Raw genomic sequence first — 7,472 nt, 5'->3', positions numbered from 1 at the left:
GTCATGGGCGGATGTTCCAGGTGCTGATACTTGAGAGGTACGAATTACTCTAGAGATTTCGTTGCAAATATGCTTATGAGTGACTACTGTTCTTACGATCGAAGGGAGAAAGATGAGGTAGCGACACGTTTGAAGAAGAAAGCATCCGATTAAATTTAATGATCAGCAATGTAGTTTTGGTATCACAGTCAGCCCAATTCTCAAGTGATCATTCTTGTAATCGGCCAAGAAGTTGTATTATCACTATAAGATTACGTAGGAGTATGACATATCCTGGACGAGGTCAGTGTGCGTCACATTCCTCTTCAGTCTTGGTAATTGGGGAGTGAAGGAGCCAAGGTGTGACAGCTTGGTTGATTATAAGAATTAACAGTTACGACTGCAAGAGAAATAAAGCGAATGACATCCTGGTACGACAGAAGAGGAACATAAGATTTGATAACGTGTCGGTAGTCACTGATTGAGAGAACTGGAAAGGGAGAATGAGAGAGAGGAGGATATACAAAGACAGTAACTTGTTCTCGAAAGAACAGTTATTGTTGATGACCGTGCAGCTTTTCCCTGAAATAAATGATGACTAACTGACAACCTCAACTGCTGACAGGTGTTGTTGTTATACCTCGATGTGGACAGCTGAAAATGTGTGCCCCGACCGGGACTCGAACCCGGGATCTCCTGCTTACATGGCAGACGCTCTAACCATCTGAGCCACCGAGGACACAGATAAATAGCGCGACTGCAGGGACTTATCCCTTGCACGCTTCCCGTGAGACTCACATTCCCAACTGTCCACAATTCTACATATGTATTGTACCTTATAGACATTTGCCCACCCACTCATTACTCGCGCACGAGCTGGCGATTCCCGTAAGAGTTTGGGCAACCTGTGCGCATTCGCACAGACAAAGGTCAATGGCTGGGTAGCCTTTACTATATATACAAAGACAGTAACTTGTTCTCGAAAGAACAGTTATTGTTGATGACCGTGCAGCTTTTCCCTGAAATAAATGATGACTAACTGACAACCTCAGCTGCTGATAGGTGTTGTTGTTATACCTCGATGTGGACAGCTGAAAATGTGTGCCCTGACCGGGACTCGAACCCGGGATCTCCTGCTTACATGGCAGACGCTCTATCCATCTGAGCGTGCAAGGGATAAGTCCCTGCAGTCGCGCTATTCATCTGTGTCCTCGGTGGCTCAGATGGTTAGAGCGTCTGCCATGTAAGCAGGAGATCCCGGGTTCGAGTCCCGGTCGGGGCACACATTTTCAGCTGTCCACATTGAGGTATAACAACAACACCTGTCAGCAGCTGAGGTTGTCAGTTAGTCATCATTTTTTTCAGAGAGAAGGATGATTAGAAAGTCGGTAGAGAAATATGCAATTCTTCTTCTTCTTCTTCTTCTTTTGCGATTGTTTTTGTCCCGCATTTTGCGCAGGGTCGGCATGTTTAAGGACGGATTTGGGATGGTTAATGTTAAGGTGTGGCCGGATGTCAGATAGCGAAATGTGCAAGTGAAAAGGAGAAAGGAAGTGCAAGAATAAGCTAGATGATTTTTCTGCTTTACTTGTCGGTATCTATGCACTCCCACGATGCCAACCAGAGCGCGTGTGAGACTGTTGGCGTCGATGTCACGGAAGGCGAACCGTTCCCGGAGATTCGGGGCCAGCGGACGCTGACCCTCAGGCCTGGCTGGCGCTGCGGCGAGTCTACTCGTCTGACGCCGCCTCAGTACGCCGTCTGGAGCGCAGGTCAAGTGCAAAGGCGACCCACGATCCTCAACAGCTGTCCAAGTAAGGCGCGCGGCACGACAAGCGGTTTCGCTTAGACAATTCATCGGAGTTAATTGCAGTGACCTTTATAATTGCAAACCACGGCAGAAACAAAACTTGCCCTGTCATAGCACTCAGGCGTAACTAGAGATCCGTTAGCATTTATGCTAACATCTTTAATCGCGGATCTTTAAAATGACGTCAGGCACTGCTTTGATTGGAGAGACATAAGCCACAAGAGAGGTATCTTTTATAACATGTATGTAAAGCTAAAACTCGTGGACGGGTCAGGACTCGAAGCGGACATTGTCCACTGACACACGGTTTATTCTGTGACGAAAGGAAACATCATCGTGTGAAATGTGCTCAACAAGAGTGTCGATACATCGTATTTAAATTGTATTGGCTGATCTGTGGGGCTAATCTGTCTTTCATAACAGTTACCATTTTGCACTGAGGTGACAAAAGTCGGGACAGCGATATGAACATATGCAGATGGCGGTAATTCGTGTCTTTCTTATATATTTTTTTAATTTAAGTCACCAGTCTTCTGACTGGTTTGATGCATCCTCTCCTGTGCCAACCCCTTCATCTCAGAGTAGCACTTGCAACCTACGTCCTCATTTATTTCCTGGATATATTCCAGTCTCTGTCTCCCTCTACGGTTTTTGCCCTCTATAGCTCCCACTAGTACCACGGAAGTCATTTCCTGAAGTCTTATCAGATGTCCTACCATCCATTCCCTTCTTCTTGTCACTGTTTTCCACATACTCCTTTCCTCTCCGATTCTGCACAGACCCTCCTTTCCTTACCTTATCAGTGCACTCAATTTTGCAGCACCACATCTCAAGTGCTTCGATTCTGTTCTGTTCCGATTTTCCAACAGTCCATGTTTCACTATCACACCACGCTAGAATGCACACGTACATTCTCAGCAATTTCTTTTTCAAATAAAGGCATATGTTTGATACTAGTAGACTTCTCTTGGCCAGGAATGCCCTTTTTCCAGTGCTAGTCTGCTTTTGATATCCTCCTTACTCCGTCCGCCATTGCCTATTTTGCTGCCTAGATAGCACAATTCCTTAACTGTATCTACCTCGTGTCCATCACTCTGGTATTTTCCTCGCTGTTCTCATTTCTGTTACTTCTCATTACTTCCGTCTTTCTTCGATTTACTCTCAATCTACATTCTGTACTCATTAGACTGTTCATTCCGTTCAGCAGATCATTTAATTCTTCTTCACTTTCACTCAGGATAGCAATGTCATCAGCGAATCGTATCACTGATATCCTTTTACCTTGTATTTTAATTCCACTCAAGAATCTTTCCTTTATTCCATCATTGCTTTCGATGTACAGATTGATCAGCACGGACGAAAAAATACATCCCTGTCTTACAACCTTTTTAACTACGAGCATTTCGTTCTTGGTCGTCCATTCTTATTATTCCCTCTTGGCTCCTGTATGTATTGTCCATTAGCCGTCTCTTCCTGTAGTTTACCTATATTTTTCTCAGAATTTCGTACACCTTGCACCATTTTACATTGTCGAACGCTTTTTCTAGGTTGACAAATCCTATGAACGTGTCGTTATTTTTCTTTAGTCTAACTTCCATTATTAACCGCAACGTCATAATTGTCTCTCTGGCTCCCTTACGTCTCCTAAACCCAAACCGATCATCATGTAACGAATCCTCAACTTTCTTTTCCATTCTTTTGTATAAAATACTTGCCAGCAACTTGGATGCATGAGCTGTTAAGCTGATTGTGCGTTAAATTTTCGTACTAGTGAGCTCTTGCACTCTTCAGAATTATGGGGATGATGTTTCTCCGAAAGTAAGGTGGTATGTCGCCAGATTCATTCATTCTACATACCAATGCGAATAGTTTTTTGTTGCTACATTCCCCAGTGATTTTAGAAATTCTAACGGCATATTATTATACCCTTCTGTCTTATTTGATCTTACGTTCTCCATAGCCCTCTTAAATTCCAATATTGGATCCTTCTACTCCTGTTTCTCCTGTCACATCTGACAAATGTTGCCCCTTGTAGAGGCCTTCAGTGTACTCTTTCCACCTATCCGCTCTCCTGTACATTTAACAGTGGAATTCCCATTGCACTCTTAATGTTACCACCCTTGCCTATAATTTCACAGAAGTTTGTTTTTACTTTCCTGTATGCTGAGACAGTCATTCTGACAATCATTTCTTTTTTTATTTATTCTCATTTTTTCATGCAGGTCTTTCGTTTTACACTATTGGCCATTAAAACTGCTACACCAAGAAGATGACGTGCATTCACACAAGGTTGGCACCGGTGGCGACACCAATAACGTGCTGACATGAGGGAAGTTTACAAGCGATTTCTCATACACAAACAGCAGTTGACCGGCGTTGCCTGGTGAAACGTTGTTGTGATGCCTCGTGTAAGGAGGAGAAATGCGTACCATCTCGTTTCCGACTTTGATAAAGGTCGGATTGTAGCCTATCGCAATTGCGGTTTATCGTATCGTGACATTGCTGCTCGCGTTGGTCGAGATCCAATGACTGTTAGCAGAATATGGAATCGGTGGGTTCAGGAGGGTAATACGGAACGCCGTGCTGAATCCCAACGGCCTCGTATCACTGGCAGTCGAGATGACAGGCATCTTATCCGCATGGCTGTAACGGTTCGTGCAGCCACGACTCGATCTCTGAGTCAACAGATGAGGACGTTTGCAAGACAACAACCATCTGCACGAACAGTTCGACGACATTTGTAGCAGCATGGACTATCAGCTCGGAGGCCTTGACGGTGCACCACGGACAGGAGCGCCTGCGATGGTGTACTCAACGACGAACCTGGGTGCACGAATGGCAAAACGTCATTTTTTCGGATGAATCCAGGTTCTGTTTACAGTATCATGATGGTCACATCCGTGTTTGGCGAAATCGCGTGGAACGCATATTGGAAGCGTGTATTCGTCATCGGTCATACTGGCGTATCACCAGGCGTGATAGTATGGGGTGCCATTGGTTACACGTCTCGGTCAGCTCTTGTTCGCATTGACGGCGCTTTGAACAGTGGACGTTACATTTCAGATGTGTTACGACGCTTGGGTCTACCATCATTCGATCCCTGCGAAACCCTACATTTCAGCAGGATAATACACGACCGCATGTTGCAGATCCTGTACGGTCCTTTCTGGATACAGAAAATGTTCGACTGCTGCTCTGGCCAGCACATTCTCCAGATCTCTCACCAATTGAGAACGCCTGGTCAATGATGGCCGGGAAACTGGCTCGTCACAATACGCCTATCACTACTCTTGATGCACTGTGGTGCCGTGTTGAAGCTGCATGGGCTGTACACGCCATCCAAGCTCTGAGTCAATGCCCAGGCGTATCAAGGCCGCTATTACGGCCAGAGGTGGTTGTTCTGGGTAGTGATTTCTCCTCTGCATTTCTTCTTGGTATAGCACTTTTAATGGCCAGTAGTGTAACTTTCCTGATTTTCCTATTTATTTCATTCCTCAGCAACTTATATTTCCGTATTCCTGAATTTCCTTTATCATTTTCGTATTTCCTTCTTTCATCGATTAATTGAAGTATTTCTTCTGTTACCCAGGGCCGCGCGGAATGGCCGCGTAGTTTGAGGCGCCATGACACGGACTGCGTGGCACCTCCTGCCGGAGGTTCGAGTACTCCCTTGGGCATGGGTGTGTGTTGTTCTTAGTATATGTTAGTTTAAGTAGTGTGTAAGTCTATGGTCCGATGACCTAAGAAGTTTGGTCCCTTCGGAATTCATTCACATTTTTTATTTACCCAGGGTTTCTTCGCAGTTACCTTCTTTGTACCTATATGTTTCTTTCCAGCTTCTGTTGTTTACCTTTTTAGAGATGTCAATTCCTCTTGAACTGTACTGCCTATTGTGCTATTCTTTAGTGCTGTATCTATAGCCTTAGAGAACTTCAAACGTATCTCGTCATTCCTTAGTGCTTCCGTATCCCACTTCTTTGCTTAATGATTCTTCCTGGCTAATCTCTTAAATTTCAGCCTACTATTCATCACTACTGTATTATGATCCGAGTCTATATCTGCTCCTGGGTACTCCTTACGATCCAGTACCTAATTTCGGAAACTGTCTGTCCATGATGTTATTTAACTGAAAACTTCCGGTATCACCCGGCTATTCCAAGTATACTTATTCCTCTTGTAATTCTTGAACAAAGTATTCGATATTCAGAAATTTATTACAGATCTTAATTAGTCTTTCTCGTCTCTCATTCTTCTGTATCATTTTCTTCTACTCCTTCCCTACAACTGCTCTCCAGTCCCCCATTAGTATTAAATATTCGTCTTCATTTAAGTACCATATTACCCTTTCAATATCCCCATGTAGGCGCTACAGTCTGGAACCGCACGACCGCTACGGTCGCAGGTTCGAATCCTGCCTCGATCATGGATGCGTGTGAAGTCCTTAGGTTAGTTTGGTTTAAGTAGTTCTAAGTCTAGAGGACTGATGACCTCAGATGTTAAGTCCCTTTGTGCTTAGAGCCATTTGAACAATTTTTTTAAATTCTTCCTGGTATTGTTGGAAGTCCTTCTGGGGGATATCAAATCCTGTCCAATTGGCGACCTAGATCATTAGATCCCTAGCTGGTTGGAGGGCGCCGCCCATAATGCTCCTAACGTTCTCAACTGGAGCGAGATCCTGCGACCTTGCTGGCCAAGGTAGGGTTTGGCAAGTACGAAGACAAGCAATAGAAATTCGCTCGTGTGCGGGCGAACATTACTGAACCGTGAATTTACTTTCAAAGTCTTTTCTTAAAGAATGTGTGGTGTCACCGCCAAACACCACACTTGCTAGGTGGTAGCCTTTAAATCGGCCGCGGTCCGTTAGTATACGTCGGACCCGAGTGTCGCCACTATCAGTGATTGCAGACCGAGCGCCGCCACACGGCAGGTCTAGAGAGACTTCCTAGCACTCGCACTTTGCTAGCGATGGTTAACTGACAAAATACGCTCTCATTTGCCGAGACGATAGTTTAACATAGCCTTCAGCTACGTCATTTGCTACGACGTAGCAAGGCGCCATTATCAGTTACTATTGATATTATGAATAATGTACCATCAAGACCGACGTTCTTCATTAACGGATTAAAGTTAAGTTCTCCACCAGCTACGTCCGTTTTTCTAAATTCTAATTTCCTTGTCCTGTTCCAGACCTCACGCCAGCCTGCGTGAGCTAAAACGCGTACCTTTCGGCCTCCTCTAGTAACACGGTGTTGGCTCTCCTGCCAACCAAAACAGAATGTACTTATTGACTAGCGATTCATCAAAAACATTAACACATTTAAGCGTGGAAGTAGTTGCCAGGGAGTAACTGATGAAAATGAAGTTACCTTTAACAAATGGGAATTTTATTCATAAAAGCCTTTTCAAAAACAGATTTAAAAGTTATAAGCAGAAAAGCACCCTCGAAATATCAAGTTACATTTTTATTTAGAGGGAGAAAGAACAATATTGGCAGTATGAGCCTTCGGGCTGAGAAGCTTGCCGCTCCCTTTCGACACGGCCGTAGTCACGACCGCTCACAACAACCTATGAAAGACTACACTGGTGCAAATCTGCTACACACCAGATTACTTTAAACGTAAAATTTTTAACATTAACTACGCACCCCGTAAGAGGGATGGAAATGGTACACACACACAAAGAA

At 44.4% G+C, this 7,472-nt stretch overlaps 2 non-coding genes across 2 annotated transcripts; one reads left to right on the top strand and one right to left on the bottom strand.

Annotated features, from left to right (window-relative positions):
• Positions 1 to 644: 644 nt before the first annotated feature.
• Positions 645 to 718, bottom strand: Trnat-ugu (transfer RNA threonine (anticodon UGU)). The gene has a single exon. It is a non-coding gene; the product is annotated as a tRNA-Thr (tRNA).
• Positions 719 to 1,187: 469 nt separating this feature from the next.
• On the top strand, positions 1,188 to 1,261 carry Trnat-ugu (transfer RNA threonine (anticodon UGU)). The gene has a single exon. It is a non-coding gene; the product is annotated as a tRNA-Thr (tRNA).
• Positions 1,262 to 7,472: the final 6,211 nt, after the last annotated feature.

This window comes from Schistocerca nitens, chromosome 9 (genome assembly GCF_023898315.1).
Source record: "Schistocerca nitens isolate TAMUIC-IGC-003100 chromosome 9, iqSchNite1.1, whole genome shotgun sequence".
NCBI classification, from domain to species: Eukaryota; Metazoa; Arthropoda; class Insecta; order Orthoptera; family Acrididae; genus Schistocerca; species Schistocerca nitens.
This window is presented reverse-complemented; position numbering and strand designations above follow the sequence as displayed.